Here is a 22144-nt window from a genome sequence, read left to right as displayed (position 1 = left end):
AGTTCTGACATCCGTCGACGATCAAGGATCAGGGATGCTGTCTCATTTGCCAAGGTGTCGAAAATCAGATGGGCTGGCTGGTCACGTAATGAGATTTAAAGACGACCGTTGGACTAGAGCTGTTACTGATTGGATTCCACGGGATGTCAAGAGACCACGTGGCCGCCCACCTACCAGATGGTCAGACTTCTTCGTCAAGATCATGAACGATCGGTTTGAGGCCCTTCATGTTCCTGGAGTGAACAGATGCCATTGGGCTACACTAGCACGCGACAGGGACAAATGGAGACGTTACTGGCGCCCGCTCGAGCAAATCGACGACTAACGGGAAGTTAAGTGATTAATTGATTAAGTGACTAAGACTGATTAGTCATGGCACCAAATTGACAAATGTCCCTGTTTTGACTTCAGTTCTGTTTCCTAATTATCACATACGATTAGCAGTGGATAGATAAGAACTAGCCCCAAATTCTTGGGGGAAAGGGAAATGTTTATGCTTTCCTTAGTTTGGAAAATCCCTGTCACTAGTATAGCGACTTTCATCTAAATTTGTAAACACAATGATTAAGAAGAGGTAAACCATGACTGCCAATTCAAGGAAGAACAGGCCTTCCGCAAATATCCTTGGTTTCAGAAGGATGGCTCTGGCCTGGGTGTGGGTAAAACATGAGAGCTGTGAGCTGCTGGCAGTTAACACAGCTCTGAGGCTATGTGGTGACACTGTTGAGAAATATGGAGACCCTGGTTAGGTAGGGTCATGGGGGAGAATGGAATGATGACAAGAAAATAGAGCAACAGGACAAGATGATAGATTCCTTTGTACAAAAGTTTTCACGTCTAATTTATTAATCTGTGAAAAAGAGAACCAACTTCTTATCATTCTTCCTGGCAATATATCGTACTTACATAGTGCATCAGGAAAAAAAAACGCTTCCCTTGTTAGTTAATATAGCCTGAATATCAGTGAGGTCTTTGAAATCTCTCTATGTATACACTGCTGATGACTTAAACGAATCTCTCTATTTAACTATCTAAACTGCAATGTTCTCTCCATTTAACTCTTTAAACTCTGATGGCTCCAAATCTTCTAAGATCAGCTTTCATCTCTTCCATGATATCCAGGCTTCTCTTCCCAACTGTCATCTCTCCCTTTCTTTCTCCCTCTACCTACCAACTATGGTCTCCCTGCCAAAATTTGCTAAGACAAGCTTTCTTGAAATATAGATGTAAGTTGACTTCTCTTTTTTTTAAATTAGGCAATTTTGATTTTCAAAGTCATTTATAATGGATTTTTGTCATACAATATTCCAATTCTAATCACACCACCAGTGTCTGCATCCCTCCACCAACAAATGACCCATTTCTCCCTGCATTCCCACCGATCTCCTTGAAAAACACGTTTTGATGTTTAACTATTGTACTCTGGGTTCCATACTTACAGTAGTGTTGGCATTGGTGGTTAAGACATACACCTCATCTTTTTCATGCTGTCCTTCCTGGATCAATGCCCACTGACACCATGTAGGGGAAATATATGAGAACAAATCATTAAGCTCCAAATTTATCAAATAATCTTTAAACAATTCTGATCGAAAAGAAGATAGTGTGAACTGGACGGGACTACCCTCTGGCAGCCTGAAAAGTCTTTTCATTTTTCCACATTAAAAAGAGGAAATCAGTGAAGGAGGTCAGTCATAAAGCATGTTAGTTGACCCTGCTAAGCTGTGGTCAACAGGGTGTTTTGTGCTCTTTTCCCCTTCCACCAGAAGTCCCAACCCTTTTAGTTTTGCCTCTTAAGTCTGCATAAAATGAAAAATGTTTTACCACACAGGCACCTATGTAATGAGCCCAGCCAAGGTGGTAAAAATAAATTTCAGCAAACTCATAAGTGAGTCCCGGTGGTAGAAACTAAATATCATGTTTTTGTATTGAATCTGCAAGAGACACATATTACAAACCTTTTCATGATTCAGTTTTAATTATAGGATATTTTAACAACCAACCTCCACTAGTATACAGTTCCATTGCTACTGTCCCCACTTTCTCTCCCACCACTCTCTCTCCCAACTCCAAACCCCAAATTTTAAAAGACTCTGGGAGTGGGGAGGACGAAAAGTCATGGACCCATAAGGATCAGTACAAGTCTTTAGGAGTGTGATAAAGGGAATGTCTAGAAAAGTTCTGATCACACTCAGCTATGTGATCTAATCTCTATATATCTATTCTCTAAATTAGATACCAGTGATGTATCCACACAAGTGTATTCATATGACTATCACGTACACTATTGAGATATAGGGAAATAATTCTTAGCACTGACATTCGTGGAAACTTAAGTAGTAATCAGGTTTTTATGATTAAGTTGTTATGATTTCATACCCAGTGTTAGTTTCCTTAAACAACCTGTAATGTCTTTAAAAGACCAAATACAGGAATATTAATTCATTTTTAATTTAATATAGAAAATGTTGAATTTACAGTTTAAATAGTGAAGAATATCTTTTTCAATAGTTTATTTGGGACAATGTCCTTTACTAGTATTATTAGGAACTGAATGTGGTACCCTATAATGTCTAATTCCATTCCTAGTCCTCCCATTTCTACTTGTACCAATCAAGACAAACTTCACATTAGACCTAGTTTTCAGTAATCTCAACTAAACATTAAAGTAAAAAATAAGTCTAATCAAATAATTCTGTTATCGAGCAGTTATTTAAAATGCTTACACAAATGAACAGAATATTGAGAAAGAAATGAATACTCCAAATTGTGTTTGAAGAAGGCTAAGAATACGTGTTGTAATTGACCATATATAAGAAAGAAAATTAAAGTAAATTACTTGGTAAGTTCTGGTAGTCTTGGAACCATGTTTCCCATGGGGTAGTCAGCTAGATAAGTCTTCGTTAACTTGGATTTTCCTTGTTCACATCCCTGATATCACTCTTTTCCTCCTCAGATCCCATTTCCAGTAAACCATGTTCCCACCAGATCTTGTTTCAAGCTTTGTTTTCAGAGGAACCCCAATTTCAAGCCCTTCCTTTTGCACTTATTGTCTCTTTTCCCATCATTTCAGACTTTTCTCCCAACATTTTTTCCTTAGTGAATACAACATTACTTCAAGAGAGTTGAAGCTTGTTAGTTTTGGGAGATTACTGGGATCAATTCCCTCCAGCCATACATTAAGGTAGCAAAACACGTTTCACGTTTTTTTGTTCCCAGCCAGTCAACTGCCCTTGCCTGGGAAAATCTATTAACTGGTCAGTCTCAGGTCAATCAGAAACTGCGTTCATTTCCCCCCATTTTCAACAAATTAGTTACTGGTACCAAGCAGAGTTAGTTAAATATATGTTCCTGTTAACATATATTTGTACTTGGGATCCATGGGAACAACTTCCACCTGGCTTTTATTGAAGGTGGTCATCCAGTTTGCTTTTCTGGTGGCATTTTGTTTCTCACTATTCCTCTCCACAGCTAAAGTGATGTGAAAATAACATATTTAGTAAATGGTATGATTGAAAGCCCAGAAGGAATGCCAGCCGTATCAGCTATCTCGGTCTTATATGTAACCTGTTCTTTGGAAGCTATCTTATTTTCGTATTTTGTCTTGAATCTCATTTACAAAATATATTTTAACGTATTTGAAAAACATCCACCAACTATCCCATGATGATCACCAGATTTCCAGTTCCCTACTCTTCCCGGTTTCCTTTCCATCCATCCATCACCCCATTAACTCTCCTAGGATGATCTCTTTCCACCATCACCTTCCAGGCTCAAGGTCAACCGGTACCAACTGCTTTGGGAGTGGTGACCTAGGACACATGTTTTAGTACGGTACCTACCGCAACACAGTCACAACACCATTTATAAAGCTGGATCTTCTGTGAGCTACAGTTTAAAGCGATGTTTAGAGAAACCTACAGGCACCAGGGACCATGGAGGACCAAAGACCAGCCCGCTGAAGCTAATATAATTTGAGCTCCCGCCACCAGAAATTTCCTGAAAGCTGGCTTGGCTACCTTGGGGAGTTTACAAATCCAAAGACTTAAATCGGCACTGGATCTCATTGTTGAAACTAGCTAGTAAAATGTCACCGTGATAGAAACTATGAATATTGTTGGGAATAAGTGAAATGATGCAGCTAGGGGTGCTGAACAGAGGGCCCGAGGACATGGTGACTTATTTTGAATCTCCCAGGAGCTTATCTTCAGGCTTCATGCTGCAACTGTTCTCTTGGCTTTGTCACTGTTCAGAGTCAACATTGAATGACTCTGAGGGCGTTGATCACTCATCTGGTAGGTTTATTACCCAGTGTAAGTGTTCGCATCCTCCAGCCAACATTTATGGATAGACCAACCAAACATTTTAGTGATGTGTCTCAAATTTGGTTGTCTTCCAAAGGTGACCATGAGGCGTAAACACAGCCTCCATGGAATAATTTTAACTTTTCTACTGGTCATATTAGACTCATCTGCCTACCTCAGCCTATTCCAAATTTATTTTTTTAACCGAAAACCGTAGACTGTGCCATTTCTCCCATTTTTTTTTGGAGGACAACAGGGATGGGGCATACTTGACTGTGCTCTGGCCTTACTCCTGGCTCAGTGCTAAAGTTTCACATCGGGTGGGTCTCTGGGGCCCATAAAAGATTGCAAGAAATGAACTGATTCCTTCTTACTTGCAAAGCAAATGCCCTGTCAGCTATATTCTTCCTCTGACCCTACCCCAATCTTCCTCAGGTCCATGCAATTTCTCGCCTCTTATGGGCTTTATAACCCTGGACAAAGTTTGTATTTCTTGGAGTCTTGCCTATTCCCCCTTTTTCCTCTCTCTAACTTCCCATTCTTTCCCATCAAATCCTTCAATCCCCAGCAACTCCCAAATCAACCAGAGTGGACTGCATCTCAAAATTCAGAACTTTTATTAAGAACCAATTAACTATGTTACATCTATTTAATTTGAAAAATATATTTGAATAAATAAAAGGTGTATGGCATTTCAGTGTTTGCCTAGGGCAACCATCTGGTACATAAATTGGAACCTACCATTCCAGCTCTCTAATTACGTAACCATAGTAGAGGGAGATGTTCATCTCTTTTTCCCTCTCAATAAAGAACTGCACTTTCCCCCAACGAGGTGTGCTTGGCAGCATTCTCACGCTCCTGCTGAACCTTCCTTTTCATAGCCTCAGGCTCTGTTCTCTGCTCTTTGGTGATGGGCTTTGACATGACTTGCTCGGGAACATTGGGCTTTCTCCATGGAATCGGTTGGAAACGGAAGTCTTGGAGGAGAAAGTGACTCTGACGTTTGGGTGGCGACTGCCGCTTGTTCACAGAGACAGGAGGAGCCTCCCACTGGAGAAATGTGCCAGCTGCTGTCTTGTAGGGAGCAGGTATTGAAGCTGCAGGGTGACGAATAGGCTGGCTACTGGGTTTATGCAAACCTGGTCGAGATGGTTTGGTTGAAATGGACTGAGCAGGTTTGGCAGAACCAGACAAATATGCAGTGGTTGAACGGGAAGAATTGGCAGCAGTTGACTGAGCTGCATTGGTAGATCCAGGCTTGGCAGGGTCAGCTGCAGCAGGATGATGTGAGGCCACAGATTGTTGCCTCCGAGGAACAGGTCGAGCTTGCAGTCTCTCCATGTTAAGAAAAGGCAAAGGTACCAATTTGACCTATCCAAGGAGGTGGCAGCTCAGACTGGGTTGGAGATGAGCGTTTTTCAGCACTGCTATTTGGTTTCCGTGCTTTGACCTGCGTTTTCTCAAGGACTTTTCCATCCTGTGCAGCACCTAGCCATGGCTTGACAGCTGTGGGTGGCTTGATATCTGTAGGCTTCTTTGAGCTACTCAGGACCTGTGAGGAAGAGATTCCAGGTTTTGGATCACTCTTCTTCCCAGAGCATGAAAAACTTTGACAGAATCCAGCATGTGTATGCCTAGGTAGCGGCGGGGCTTTTTAACAGCATCTTGGCAAGCATTGGGTTGACTTTTATTGTGTTTCATCTTGCCAATGGTGGGCTTTTCTTCTACCTTGACCTTGTTCCCTGGATGCTTACACTCGTTAGATTTCTTAGATTTTTCTCCGGTGTTTTTTATCTTCTCTTGCCCACGGCTCTTTGTCTTGCTGATCCTGCTGGATGCAGCTTTGTGAGGTTTGCTGTTAGTTATGGCAATGGTCACAGGACACCTATCACTGACTGCAGCATTATGAACAATCCCCGCTCCCCCTAGCAAGCAATCTCGGACTTTTGGCTGGATTTTGGCCTTGGGTTCTCCCTCAAGAGGCTCAGAAGCCTCCTTTTTGTTCTTCCGTTTTGCATGGGAGGTCCCCTTGGTGCCACTTGAATTTTCTTGCACCTGCTTCAGAGTGATGGTGTCACTGGTGTTCATTACCTGCAGGTCTTTGCATTGATCTACATCGACTGGGATCTGGTAGGTCTCCAGAGCTTTTGAAAGCCCATGGTTCATCTGATCAAAAATTATACCTTTTTGTTCCTGAGTTGGAGTAGGGGTCAGCGCCAGGTTACTTTGGGCTGGAGATATTATGGGAACTTTCCCAATCTCAGGTGGTGGATTACTCAAAGGTCTTTGAATCCTGCTACTGCAAATGTGGGCAATTCGGAAATTTGTGTCAGACCAAATGTCTGACCTGAAGGTTGCGATGGCAGGGAAGTCTCCATCCCCAGGAAATTCATCACTAAAAAGGAACCAAGGAAGAATTCAGTCCCTGCAATATGAGATATTCCCTCCACAAACCTAGTGCTGCAACAACTGTGCACCTACCAGCCATAGGGAAAGCATTGTTACTGAGTATTCTACGGAAAATGGACAAGGCCCTGTGCTAGAAGATTGGAGGTGACTGTTATAGTTCTTACTTTTGGTCATGTGATGCTGTTGATTTTTGGTTTTCTTTGTATTTGAAAGAGTTTCTGTGTAAACTAACTTAAAAAATAAGAGACGTGGACAGAGGGATAGTACATTTGGTAAGGCACTGGCCCTACGCACAGTTGACCTCCGTTTGATCTTTTGTATCACGGATGATCTCCTAAGCATCTTCAGCAGTGATCCCTAGCACAGACCCAGGACTAATCCCTGAGCACTTCGGACTGTGACACAGATTCAACCTCCTCCAAACAAAAGCTTTTTTTAAAAGAAAACTTACAGTCTTTTAAACTAATAAATGCCATACATAGTTTAGCATTGTTATGTATTTTACTCTCAATTTATTCACTTTCATAGAAAAATGAAAGGACGTTAATATCATAGAATAAGAGTATGAATGAAGCACTCCTTCAGCATGATATTTGTGCTGAAGTACAGATTCTAGGTTTCATGATTTGAGACAGAATCTCTAAACCACAAGTGTATTCAGAACCTTGCTGCTCATTAATGGAAGGAAAAGTTAAAGTGGTACCATAACAATAAGAGTTCTGAAACTTCTTACGAAAATAACAAAATATTAGTTTAAGACTTGTATTTAAGTTTTAATGTGTGGTAATTCTGGAGGACTGCTGAACTAGAAGAGTGAAAAATGTGGCATTCCATGCCACAGAGGCTGGGTGGGATGGGGGGCATGGGTGGTGGCAGGAATACTAGTATCCGTGGTGGTGGAGAATGGGCACTGGTGGAGGGATAGGTTCTCCATCATTGTATAAATGAAATGCAAGCACAATAATTTGTAAGTCTACAACTCTGCCTCATGATGTTTAACTAATAAAAATTAAAAAATAAATGAAATAACTTGGGAAAAAAGTGGCATTCTTTTGTGTGCTCCTGAAGTTCATTATAAGAAAAGTAGTTTTCCAATATACTATCATACCTTCCAATGTGCACTCGGAGCTCTTATGTTGAGTGTGAAAATAATATGCTATAAAATGGGTGACGGGAATAAACATGAACTGAGTTTAGTTAACTTCATTTCATAAACTTAAAAATCTCAGTGTATTTAAATACCACCTGTCTATGGACAGTTTTCCTCTTCTTTGACCCCAATTTTTGAGTTTTCTTTCCCTTCTCTCAGTTTAACTCACCTTGATAACTCGATTCTGTGATGGGTTGAGCAGACACAGAGAAGTGGATTCCAGAGGAGGTGGCTGGAGGTTGGTTATTTGGGGGCAGGACCTCCTTCAGCACAATAAACATTTCTCTAGATGAGTTGCTGTAAGCTTGGGGGGCAGAGCCATTTTGTCCTGTGTATGAAATGGAGTCATAGGACTGCAGGCCGAAAGGAGAGTTCCCAGACCTCCTTGATGATTGTAATACACCTGGCTTCGGTCCTGGTAAGGAAGTGACAGACTTTGACTCTGATATGGATACCGAGACGGTGTTCTCTCAACAAGACTGGCAGAAAGTGATGGGTACACAGACACCGTGTTGTAGGTATCTAGGGTTCTCTCATAGTGAGCTGCCTTAGACATGGAAGAGACAGCGGTGTCTTGGTCAAGGACAGTCACAGAAAAGTCTCCCATAGAAGACTTCCTTTCAGCATTTCCTGAATTATCCCATTCCAAAATACTAGTATATGAAGCAGCTGAGGTGGATATATGACTCTGGTTTAAACACTCCAGATAGCATTGTTGTGCTGAAATGTTGGTAAAGTTAGACACTACCCATCAGTGTTTGGAAAGAGGTGCCAGAGGCTGAGGGCAGGAGCCAAGCAGAACTACCAGCTGGAGCAGATTCTCTGGAGTAGTTGCAGACACTTCCTGTTAGGGAAGCTGCATAGTTCACCATGGGAAGGGAATGCTGCCGAGTATGTGAAGTTCCAAATACAGATGGATTTTGAAATTTTTCTGTAAGGAACAATAAGGTGATGAAAGAAATCTGTGAGACTAATAATCTCCTTCAACGCTGAGAGGAACAATATGAACTTAAAATTTAAGCCATTGAGATGCTTCTAGTACCAACAGTCAAGTGAGTTTCCAAAATTCCAACAATTTGGGGTGATTCAAAGTCTGGAACATTTTGGCACTTTGTGTATTTGGTATTGTACTCCCAAATGAACACAGAACTGTAGAGCCACCAGGTGATCTTTTCTGTACCTGGATTTCTTGGTTACAGATAGTTTTTCCTTACCCTAGCTATGCCTGTAGCTTGCTCTCCTATTGATTCATATGTTATTTCCTATAAGGGAAGCTTTTCCAAACTAGGAAGTCTAAGAGAATGGGTAACATTCTTTGGACAAGAAGAAACCTGAGGGCCAGAAATGACAACGAGACTTCATGTTTTCCAATATTTTTTATTGGTCATGTTAAGGAGTATAATTTGGACCAATAACTTACAGTGTTCTTGGGCTCTTTCTGGCTCTGCACTCTGAGTGACCCCTTGTAACATTCAGAAGAGTGTATGCAGTGACAGAGGTCCAACCTGATTGGCTGTGTACAAGGCAAGTGCCTTATCTCCTCCAGTACTCTCTCTCTGTCCCTTATGAATTTCCAAGTTACGGAACCTAAGCATGTGGACTTTTTTCCAGGACTCTGCATGATCACTACAATGCAGAAATGGTTAGGAAGATACCTTACATTAATATAGGCATTTGGGGTCTTTACAACTATTACCATTGTAATCATCAGTTTTCCATTTGACTTGTGCAATGAATATGTGCTATTACGGTTCACTTATGACTTAATCATGTTGATGCATTGAAAGTTACCCTGATTTTTGATCCACTTCAAAAATGACTACTTGAGTTTTTCCCAAGAAATGTCTTTGGAAGGAAAAATTTATTTAAATTCTGTGTCTTAAGTTGTTTATAAATAACTCTAAGAATAATAATGCATACACAAATATAATTTTTCCACTTCATGTGTTTTCATAGGAGGAAGTATAAAGAAAACATCATGAAAAATATGTATCACAGAACTGAAAAAGAAGTATATAGATATCAGTGAAATCTGGGCTATGTAGCAAGCTGTATAGTACAGTAAGTTATTGAGAGCAGACCCAAGAGTAAACCCTTAATAACTGTGGATGTGGTCTCAAACAAAACCAAATAAAACAGTCCAATAAGTTTATTAAAAAATTGTTCCACATCGATTCCTCCGCCCCTGTCGGAGAGCCCGGCAAGCTACCGAGAGTATTCGATATGCCAAACACAGTAACAACAAAGTCTCCAATGGAGACGTTACTGGGCCCGCTCGAGCAAATCGATGATCTACAGGAGGGCCTTTTACTTATTCAATATGAATAGTGTATTCTGTTTTAGAAAAAACTGCTAGCCAAGAAATGGAATAGAAGGTGATTTTTGAGAACACACTTTACCAGTCCATTAAACAGAAAAGATTTACCAGTAACTACATAAAAAAAAGAAAATAGGAATAAACTTGATTGTATTTCATAGGTAAGCAATGTTTTAAATGAGTAAAATAGAGAAACTTCGTAATTACAAAAAATTATTCTCATCAATACCTCTGAATATTAAACAGCAAACAACACGTGTTAAACCTAGCATATGATTTCAGTTTATCACACAAATAGAAAAGACCATATAAAATGATCACAAAATATTGAAAATTACTTTCAAAACCTAGTGTTGAATTATCTTTATTAACCTGGAAAACGTTCTTCTCAAGGTTAATAAATAAGCACCAAAATTCCATTAAATATTCTTAATGTAGGAACAATCAAAATGAAGAAATATGACAAAAATGTGTAATTCGACATGTGTGACTTGATTTTCCTCTTTCCTCTTAGGATCTAAAAACGGAAGTTGACTATTATCAAAATACTCTCATGTTAGGAAGAAAAAAATCACATGAAATAATATTTGTAAAGATGACAAGCAGCTTTAACCTGGAACCTACTTACAACACAAATGAATCAAATCTCCTGAATCAAGATAGAAGATACCACTTTTTTTTTAATTTCAACAGGCAACGCGTACATGTACTTAAAAACTAGAACGTCATTAAAACATTGAAGATTCTATTTCTTCCACCCACCTAGATAGCCACTATTAGCTATTAATGGGATGCATCATTTCTGAAGCATGTTCATATTCCAAGTTTTCATATACCAAGTACTGTGTTCTAAAAGGTAATAAGGAAAAAAGTCACCAAGGATGGCTTTCTGATATACTGGTTTTCCTACTGGTACCCTACTCAAGAAATTGTATACTTTCTAGTCCTGGCATTTATTGAAGTAAATTGCTTTGACTTGCTCTCAGTGTATTTACCTCAGCATATTTAACATATTTTCTTTCTTTTTTGATTTTAAATCCTTGGTTTTCTTCAACCTTCAATCCAGATGGTTTCCCCTTCCTTGATAATTGCCATCCATATTCTTTCTTTCTTTCTTACCTATTTTATTCTCCCTCATATAGTCTTGGTTTCGATTGGTCAATGTTTGATGAAAGTGATCCCAAACTTTCTTACCTTAGAGGGCTTGCCTCCCTACCGCTCAGCACTCCACACCTTCCCCATGCCCCAAATTTTCTTATTACCTGGTTTAAATAGAAAACTCAAAGATAAATGATTATTACTGTGTAATAGCACTATATTTAAACTACTGAAGTATAAATACAAGAGGAGAGACCATTACAGAGAAACCATGCGGGTATATATTAACAGGTTTCCACAGCATCTACATTTTCTGTTTCTGTAAAATTACTGTCTCTGATTTACTTTTGTCAATGGGTATTTTATAAAATACACGATTAAAAGAAAAAAACACAGAGAATCAACATATATAAATATATATATATGTTTGTATTTGAGCTCGTAAATACGTCTAAAATATAAAGTAATCAATGAGGAAAAACAGTTTGTATGTGAGAGAAAGAAAGCCAATGTCTAAAATCACACAGGAAATATCAAAGTCAAGCTAAAATGAGACTTATAAAATTCTACTTGAACACTTTCTGTCATTACTACGTGCTGGTTTTACTAGACTTCTTTTAAGTTTAGTGATGATAAATCTAATTAAAAGCTTTGAAAAGTATTATACCTTACCTGACATGGTCAGAGAAGAGGAAATACCGATGAAAGGTAGACGAGAAGAGGAGACGGTAGGAGAGTAAGTCTGAATACTGGAGCGGCTAAAGACCACAAGTGTCCAGTACAGATGACTGGTCAATGTTGATTGGTCATTTGTCACTGGTCACTTTCCAGGATGATTCAAATTTGTTTACAAACAACCGTATGGGAACCCCAACATTCGACCAATTGGTGGTTGGTTTGGTGGGAGAATGATGTCATGAAATAGGCAGTTAAAGGTAGAGCCTAGCCAATCAGGAGGTCAGATTCCCAGGAAGAATACCGGATTGGATAGAGAGAGGGGTAGAATGAAGCAGGCTAGGGAGATGGAATCTTGCAAGACAGTTATAACAGTTTCAACTTCCTCAGACTATTGTGTTAGAAAACTACTCCCATTATACTCAAGAGCTTACATATTTCATTAACAAATCAAGAAAATTACTAAATAATCATTTTATTGCACTGTTAAAGAAACAACATTCGGTATTACTAGTATATTTTATATAACGTTTACAGCACAGCGCGTACAGCATTTGCCTTGCAGAAGGCCAACCCTGATTCCTATTCCTCTCCCGGCAAGCTACCCAGAATATCTCGCCCTCATAGAAAAAACCTGGCAAGCTACCCATCACGTATTCGATAGGCCAAAACCAGTAACAACTAGTCTCACAATGTGTTGTAAGATGTTACTGGTGCCTGCTCGAGCAAATGGATGAACCACGGGAGGATAGTGCTACAGTGCTATGATTGAAAAAAATGGTGGTTTCTTTCAATATGACAACACTTACCATGATAAGTTGTAGATGAATTGAGATGTGTTAAAATATAAAAATAATGAGAAGAAATTGTAAATGCACAGGTATCTCTATTTTACAAAACAAACAGTTGTTCTCAGTTTAAAACTGTAGAAGATAAAGAAAAACATATGCTCATTTCTGTGAAAATCTTACAATCTGAAAGAAAAGATAAAAAGTAAATTAAGTGATCAAAAAACAAGGAAAACATACAACTAATGTCAATTAATATGATAGGTAAAAGATGAATGTTTTTAATAAATTATTGCTGTGAAATAAATCAGTATTTAGCTATTAAACTTGTATAGAAAAAATAAGCATAAATTATGATCATATAATCTATATTCAAAGAAGTGTAAATAACTTGTAAACACAAGAGCAATTTTCAAGCTCAGTAGTAGACAAAGAGCACAAATTAAAATGACAAATTAAAATGTGTCCCAAATTACAAACATTTAAAAATCAGGTAACATCTTTTCCTAGCAAAGATGATAAAAATAGACCTTTTCAAGTTATTTTATTGATAATTAAATCTGTATAATAGTATGGCAATATATACTTAGTTTTAAGCAGTTTAATATTCTTGAAGTAAATTAGCTTTTGTGTGCGTATATGGCAATTCAGGTATCAAACCCATAACCTCACAAATGTGAGGCAAATATTTTACCACTGAGATATATTTTCAACCACAGTGAGATATTTTGGTTTTGTTTCTATAGTGTGAGGAATAGAACCCAAAATTTCATACTTGCAAGCCAAGTGCTTTAGCCCTGAGCTACATACCCAGTCATAAGTAAGTAACTCTTTTCTTTCTTTTTGGGTCACACCTGGCAATGCACAGGGATTACTCCTGGCTTTGCACTCAGGAATTACCCCTTGTATTGCTCAGGCGAACATATGGGATGCTGGGAATTGAACCTAGGTCGGCCAATTGCAAGGTAAACATCCTACCAGCTGTGCTATCGCTCCAGCCCTAGTAAGGTAGCTTTTTATATCAGATCTTAAGTAAACAATCAGAAAAGTAGACAAATAGATATAAATGTTCACAACAATATCATCTTAACAGTAAAACATTACAATTATAAAAAACTCAATAAAATGTTATAGTAACTGAAATTTATTTTTTAAAGATTATACTTGTATATATACTAATATAAATACATAATTGAAAGACTCCAAAGAAATGTACCTTCATTTTACTTGTACGTTTATTGTGGTTCTTTTCTCTTTTTAATATAGTTATCCCATGAACAATAAAAATTTGGACTTCTGTATGATTTTTTGTCAAAAATTATATTTTGAAACATTTTTGGAGATTGGTAAAGGTAAAGGCCCTCCCGTTGATCATCGATTTGCTCGAGCAGGCCCAGTAACGTCTAAAGCCCTCTTTACTATTGTTAGATCGTTCTCTGGTTTTATTTTTACTTTATGTTCTAATCTTAATGCTACCACCATCTACTCAGTCAACCTAGCTAAACCCTAAGGTCTCTTCCACTTTCTCCTGCACAAGTCTCTGCTTTCTGACAAAAGGGAGGATCTCAGAATGCTGACATCAATCTAATACCCAGGGCCGCAGGAGATAGTGTAGTGCTTATGGAACTTGCCTCACATGCACTCAATTTGACTCCCAGCACCACCTGATTGCCAGAGTATCAAAGGCTGTATAGCCTCGGAGGACCCCAAGCACCATGGCCACGTTTTCTGAGAATTGTCTGTGGAGCCCTCACACCTCCTGAGCATTGCTATAGAGACTCTCCCAGCAACCGAAAAATATGTAATGCCCCAGAAACATGTACTTGTCTTAAATAGGGACCCTCACTTGAGGTGAGGTTCACAAGGAAATATTGTATGAAAACATAAATCAAAGAAGCAGGGGATAAAGGGTATATCATGTGAGAAGAGATCATATATTTGGTGAAATGTGTTAAGATTCAGATGCCCTAGTCTTCCCACAGGGATATTCCTTCAAAAATGCCCCCATTATACTGGAAGGGTGCTAGAACATTATATGACTGAAACTCAATTATGAGCATCTTTGTAACTGTGTATCTCTTGGTGATTCTAATTTTTAAAGTAATTTTTAAATGCACCCATAAAATTACCTTTTTACCACTAAATGGGAAAGATACTTTCTAATACTTATCCTGACCAAAAGCTCAACAGAGTGTGACACTTGCCAGGAAATTTCCTCCCTTGCATTTTTCTCATGATACTTATTAGTACTTCACTCTTCTGTTTCTTTCCTCTTCTCATGCCAAATCTTTAGTCTCCCTTGCAAGCTCCTCAAACATTATGTATCTATTCAACACTGATGCTCTTTGCCATTTGCTCCTCTTGATTTCTTGTCCATGAACTGATTCTAAAACATAGCATAGCTGCAATTACAATATTCATGCCAAAGACAGTCATTGATGTATCTTTGGGTTTAGCATTCTTCAAGCTATTGGCACACAGGTGAGTAACATTATTTTCCTACAGAGAACACAAAAATAGTTATGCTGGGTTTTAAAGTTCTATCAGTAGTCTGAGTTACAAATTAAGGATATATATTTTTAATGTTTTATTGAATATCTGTGAGATAGACCATTACAAATCTATTCATAATTTGCTTCCAGTCATATAACAATCCAACATCCATCCCTCCACTAGTGTACATTTCCCACCAATGTTCCTGGTTCCCTAAAGCCATCCCCCAACACCCTACCCCCACCACCAGCCTGTCTCTATGGCAGGATCTTTGATTCTTTCTCTCTGTCTCCTTTTTATTTTGTGCATCATGGGTCTCGTACATGTACTAAGAGGTCATCATATTTGTTCTAGGAATTTAGTATTTTTTACAGGAAGCTAAGGCTGGAGTAGCTTTGAGGTATGGAAATGACTGCTGAGGCTTCCATAAGTACAGGGCAGTGGGGATGGGATGCTCATTGTGACCCAGAGAAAGCCTGGAGATTTCAGTCACAAAACCCGCATATCCGAATTTTCAGCTGTTATATTTCAGTGAGAGCCATCCTGAGAAGTTGGAAACCAGATGAGGGCATGGTGGCGATTTTGGATTGTGGGAGCAAGTGGCTGCACTGGGTTCTGGTTGGGTGGGCACCAAACTAATCTGCCTCCCTCGATTTACCCTAGTGTGTTCATCCTTTTGCAGGTCCAAGATTAACTGTGGCTTTTGATCTCTTTCAAGATTTCTTTATGGGTCTCTGAAACGAGACCAATCCATTAGCTTGTATAGCTGAGCCAGGGGTGGTTTGTGAACATGGCTCCCACATATCTTTAGGGAGTTTAATTTCTCGGGAAACTTAGTCCTGAGGTGTTGGGATCCAGCCAGCGGCACAGTGGCAATTTGAGGTTATCAGGAAGCATGAAGACACCATCAGACTGTTGATGCACTCACCTGAGAGTCTAGGTTGACTTCCTGGAGGCATTGCACCACCAGACTAACAAAGATTCATTGAATTAATAAGCGAATAATCAATATTTTTAAAATGTGTCACTTTATTGCATTTTAGAAGGGTAACTTCTAACAAGGAAATAATATTCAGGTTATAATCAAGATATAGGATTTATTCTTAATATATTTAATAAAAGCTACACATTTTGGAAATTTATACAAACAAATTTTTTATAGTATTGTTGGGATCGGGAGTTCCCTAGCCCTGGGAGGCGCGGAGAGACCAGATAGACACAATTCCTGCAGGAGTAAAAACGGGGTTTATTTAGACCAGCATGCTGGGGCTCCGCAGCATACCCCAAAAATGGGCAGTGGCTGAGAGCCCTGAACTTCTTCAAAGGGGATCTTATATAGGCCTTCACTGGCCGTTACAGCAAAGCCCGTGCATTTCATAGCCAATAGATTTGTAACAACATATACTTTCTTAACCAATCCATTTAAAAGTACCTCACTCCTTAGCCTATAGATTCAAAGATCAGCATTTACATATATCGATTGTCAGCACAAGCAAGGTTATAGCTGGAATCATTAAGCCTTAGGTAATCTACCTTGACCATCCTCCTTTTGAGTTACCCAAGTTTGCAGGGTGCTTTAGTGAGACAATTCATTCCAGGAAAGGGCAATTTCCCCCAACCACCCGCATCCTGAGTTATCCTTTACCCAAATCTGCAGGGTGCTTTACTGAGACAATACATTTCAGGGACAGTAAATCACTTTCCAAGTCCCCTCTCCCCCAGGTGCAAAGCAGCCAAGCAGTTTTACAGAAAGCAATGTTGCAAGTTAGCTAAAGTACACAAAAATTTGATGCCCTAATATGGATTCTTTCAGTATCTGTCTTCATAATTTACTTGTAAATTACTAAGATATCACTGTATATTCCACTGTTCTTAGCATAGAAATTTACAGACAGAAAGTGCTACGTAAAAGTTCATTTTGGCACTTCTGTTCAAGGTGGTACTAGAAGTACTTGCAATAGAAATAAGGTAAGAAAAAGATATTAAGGGTTTTTATGTATGAAAGGTAGCAATAAGCTCTCACTATTCACAGCAGATATCATACTCTATTTAAAGAATACTAGAAACTCTACCAAAAAAGCTTCTAGAAACAATAGACTTTCATAGTAAAATTGCAGATTATAAAACCAATACCCAAAAGTGTATGGCTTTTTTATATGCAACTTATGAGAGAGAAGAAAGTGACATGAAAAAGCAATTCCATTCAAAATCGTGCCTCAGAAAAATCAAGAACCTTGGAATCTGCTTAACTAAGGAGGTAAAGGACCTACACAACAGGAAATAACAAAGGACACTAGGAAATGGAAACTTATCTCCTGCTTATGGAATGGGTGAATTAATATTGTCAAAATGGCAATACTCCCGAAAGCATTGTACAAATTCAATGTGATCCCTATAAAGATACCCATGACATTCTTCAAAGAACTTGATCAAGCACTCCTGAAATTCGAATGGAACAACAAACACCCACTAATAGCTAAAGCAATTCTTGGGGAAAAAACGATGGATGCATCACCTTCCCCAACCTCAAACTCTACTATGAAGTGATAATAATGAGAACAGCATGGTACTGGAACAAAGGCAGAGCCGCAGACCATTGGAAATGGATTGAATATACTGACACACAACCACAAATATATAATCATCTAATCTTTGATAAGGGAGCAAGAAATGTGAAGTGGAGCAAGAGAGTCCTCTTTAACAAACGGTGCAAAAAAAACTGGACAGCTACATGCAAAAAAAAAAAATGGCTCAGACCTCTACCTAACACCATGCACAAAAGTCAGATAAAAATGGGTCAAAGACCTCAAAATCAGACCAGAATCCCTCAGGTACATTGAAGACAAGGTAGGCAAATCCCTCCAGGACATTGAAGTTAAAGGTATCTTCAAAGATAACACTCCACTTGCAAAGCAACTGGAAACAGAGAAAAACAAAGGGGACTATCTTAAATTAAGTAGCTTCTGTACTTCAAAAGAAACAGTGACCAGAAGCACAGACTCTGACATGTGGGCAAGATACTCACAGAAGCCTACCAGGTTCTCTGAGAGTGAGAACTGGACAATAAGAGTTGTTATCTTATCAACAATATCCAATCTCTGGATCTTGGCCATTGATGGGATTACATGGCTCCAGGGGCTGTTCCTGGTTGTAACACTTAGCTACTAGAAGATCGGGGATCTGGATGGAGGGGGCCCAGTCTTGATCTTAGCAGCCTTGGAGATCACATCCCCCTGTCCCGCACACCTGGGTTCTGTTGAAGTACACGGGGCTTAGGTTTATCCAATTGCACCCATCACAGTGCTCCCGAGTCACTTCCATTACTTTGTCTGTCTGTAACCACTTCTATGCTCTCTGCCCCAACCAATTTGTAAGGTCTCATCCTTCTTAGACACTGAAGCTGTACTGTAAGTTATTGCCTTCCTCCTCTCCTTATGTCTTTTCAGCAGTTTAACTTAATGCAATGTTCTTTTGTATAGATACAGGAAGACAATTACTTAATATGCTTTGTAACTTAGGAATTGATTGGCTTTGAATATTATTCACTCCTGGGCTTCTGTCTTCTCAACTTAAGCCTCAGTTGACCTCACTTCCTAGCACCCCAAGGGCAGGGTCCCGACGTGGGACTGGATGTTACCAGGGCAAGCCGGTAAGTTATGGGCTAACCTGGCATCACGATGGGCCAGGCCAAGGTGCCACGATTCTTAACTATAAGTTAAGAGGTTGATCATAGGCAAATGATGTCATGATCCAAAACTAACGACAACACTAGGGCCCTGCTGCTAGGAATAGGAAAAATATCTTGCCTGAGCACTGCAGTCTGAGATCGAGATGACCCTAGGAGAGCAATTCTACAAGCTCAAAGTATTTCTTACTGTGTCCATACAAAATGATTAATATTATATATGCTTATATGTTGGTTGGACAAGGAGACGAGAAAGACCTCCTATAAGCTGTTTTCCTGTGTGTCCTGACTAGCTTGGATGAAACTGCTTTCTCCCCTTCAAACTGCCTTTGTTAGGGCGCAGATCGTGATCTCCCTTTAACGACAAAGAGACTCCAGAGACTGCAAACATCAAGCAAGGTTTATTGTAAGACTGGCTAGCCAGGGTCAAGCCGCCTACACAGACATGCAGGTCAGTTAGGTGAGGCAAGACCCCGAACTTCTTCAAAGGGGATCTTATATAGGCCTTCACTGGCCGTTACAGCAAAGCCTGCTCATTTCATAGCCAATAGATTTGTAACAACATATGCTTTCTTAACCAATCCAATTAAGGGTAAATCACTTCTTAGCCTATAGTTTAAAGATCAGCATTTTGGGTTGGTGGCTAGGAACTGACAGGTTTTTAAGGCAGTCCTGGGTCTTGCAACATGGATCTTGTGAGAGACATCCAGTTATCTGGTCTGACCCCCACCCTTCCAGTACCTGTATCTGAATTCCTTGCTCAGGGGCAGAAAAACCAGTTATTTTGCAGTGCAGGCTCCTATAAACTGGATCTGAAAAAGTTTATCTAGACCTGTTTCTTGAAAAACAAGTTATTTTGCAATGCAGGTTCCTATTAAGCTAAGCTAAATTAATTCTGGTGGTAGTCCATTTTGGGCCTGTCCCTTACACCTTCAGTAAATGATTTCAGTATACTGAGACAGTTTTCCTTTTCTTTCAGAAACCTAGCTGGTCTTAGATCTGCAGATATCAGGTGCTAGCCAGGACTGATCTTTGGGATGTAGATTCCCAGCTCTAGCCAGGCTGGTCTTTGGGATGCAAATCAAGGTGGTTGCAGCTTGTGAAAGTGCTTGTGGAAGGTTTCAGTTTGGCTTTGTATCTTCTTTCCTGAGGCCAGTACTACTACTGGCCTGCTGATGTAAGGAAACAATGTGGATGTAAAGAAACAATATATGGTTTGCTGCCTCAATGTTCTTTCTGTAACTCCTTTTGATGACATCACTGTAATGCCCCTTTTAGAGGTTCTATGATCTATATAAGGGGATCTTCCTGGATCTCAGTGCCAGCACGTGCTTGAGGATTCCTGAGGCCTCTATGACATACATCTCTTCCATGTAATAACCTGCTGCTTCACGACCAACGAGCCTGACCCCCGTTTCCTTCCATCTCCTGACCATCGCCATCGACCTCCGTGGAGCGGGGAAATGGCCTGACCGCCAGCCTTTTATTTTTTGTGTGTTTACACAGGTTCTGCTTCCACTTCCTTCATGCATGAGTCTGCTTCAAGATTGGGCAGAGTGGTCTTAAGCGTACCTATGGCTGGTTGCAGAGGTCTTCAGTTGTTGGGGCTCTACTCAGGGCAGTGAGGGAAATTCACCCCTCCCCGTCCAAGGGGCCCCGGTAAGGAAAGCCAGGTGCGGGGTCAGGAGCCTGTCGTTTTAGACATATTTGGAATTAATTTTAGATCTAAAAGTACTTATGTGCTTAGTAATAAATTACTATGCACTTTTCAATCACCTCAGAGACCCCACTCTGCTTAGAGAACTAGATTTTTAAATACAGGGCTGTTTTGCCTGTGTGTCATGACGGAGAATCACTCTCAGTAGATATGAAACTCACTATACACAAAGATGCACACAGGCTACTTTGAGTCATCTGTGTTGTTAATGTGTGTTGGCCATTAAACTTCACTGAGACCCCTTTATCTGTCCTTTACAGGAGCCTCATGAGTCTCACCTTCCGTTCAAGTTGAACTTGTAATAAGGTGGAATGAAATCATCAATATGCTCCTCACCTCTTCATTCAGGAGAAAAATCCGACTTACATTCGAGGTGGTCAAATTGCAGACAACACCATCCACCTTTTCCTGGAGATGTACACGGGACTGAGGTGACAACAGCAAAAGTCTCTAGTTTAATGGTTTTAATGAAGGTTTCAGGGAAGGGCATTAAAGAAGACTCATATACCATCTTCCAAAAGAATTATTTTGTAAAACTGATGCCTTGGGTATGGTAAAAGATAATATGGTAAAAACCATATTTTTCTTTCTAGGACATTAAAGTTCTAAATCTAACTATTCAAGCTGCTTTGAAATACATTCCTTGATTTGGAATCACTGTCTGCCATCGGAGTGTGTAAGGACAACACTCAAAGTAATAAGAAGAGAAAAATATGGAAAAATTAACTCATACTATGTTTTGTAACATATATACTAAAATTGAAATGATACAGAGATTAGCATGGTCCTTGCACAGAGATGACATGCAAACTTGTAAAGTGATCCATGTTTTTGTTGCAAGAAGAATTAACAGGGCGACTTTAAGCTAAGAAAATCCACACAAGTACAAAAATTCTACATATAGATAGCACAAATCCCCATCACAACAATCTACTCAATGTCAGTGGACTAAATGTGCCAATTCAAAGGCACAGAAAGGGAAGATGAATTAGAAAACTGAACCCAACATTCTGCTGCCTGAAGAAACATTTCTGAACAATCAAAGCAACCATGGGCTCAAAGTCAAAGGCTAGAAAACAATTCTTCAAGAAAGAAAAGAACACCTCCACAAAGCTGGAGTGGACATACTAGTATCAGACCATATGGACTTCAGGCTATAGGTTATAAGAGACAGTGAAGGTCATTTCTTCATGATCATGGGATCTGTACATCAGAAATAACTCACCCTCCTCACTGTAGGTGCTCCTAATGACAGACCAGCAAAATACTTAAAAATAACTTCTAATAGACTTATAGAAAAACATTGATAGCAACACAATACTAGTAGGAGATTTCAACACTTCTTTGTCACTTCTCGATAGATCAAACAGACTGAAGCTCAGCAAGGAAATATTTTCTTTAAGGGAAGTAATGAACAACCGATGGATTAGGGAAGAAATCAAAGAGGAAATAAAAAGTTTCCATAAACAAATGAGAATGAGGACACGAGCTACCAGAACTTGTGGGAC

At 39.5% G+C, this 22144-nt stretch overlaps 1 pseudogene; it reads left to right on the top strand.

The window, feature by feature from the left end:
- Window positions 1–21370: 21370 nt before the first annotated feature.
- On the top strand, window positions 21371–21469 carry LOC130025837 (uncharacterized; annotated as a pseudogene).
- Window positions 21470–22144: the final 675 nt, after the last annotated feature.

Source organism: Sorex fumeus, unplaced genomic scaffold (genome assembly GCF_029834395.1).
Source record: "Sorex fumeus unplaced genomic scaffold, SorFum_2.1 ptg000032l, whole genome shotgun sequence".
Taxonomy (NCBI): Eukaryota; Metazoa; Chordata; class Mammalia; order Eulipotyphla; family Soricidae; genus Sorex; species Sorex fumeus.
This window is presented reverse-complemented; position numbering and strand designations above follow the sequence as displayed.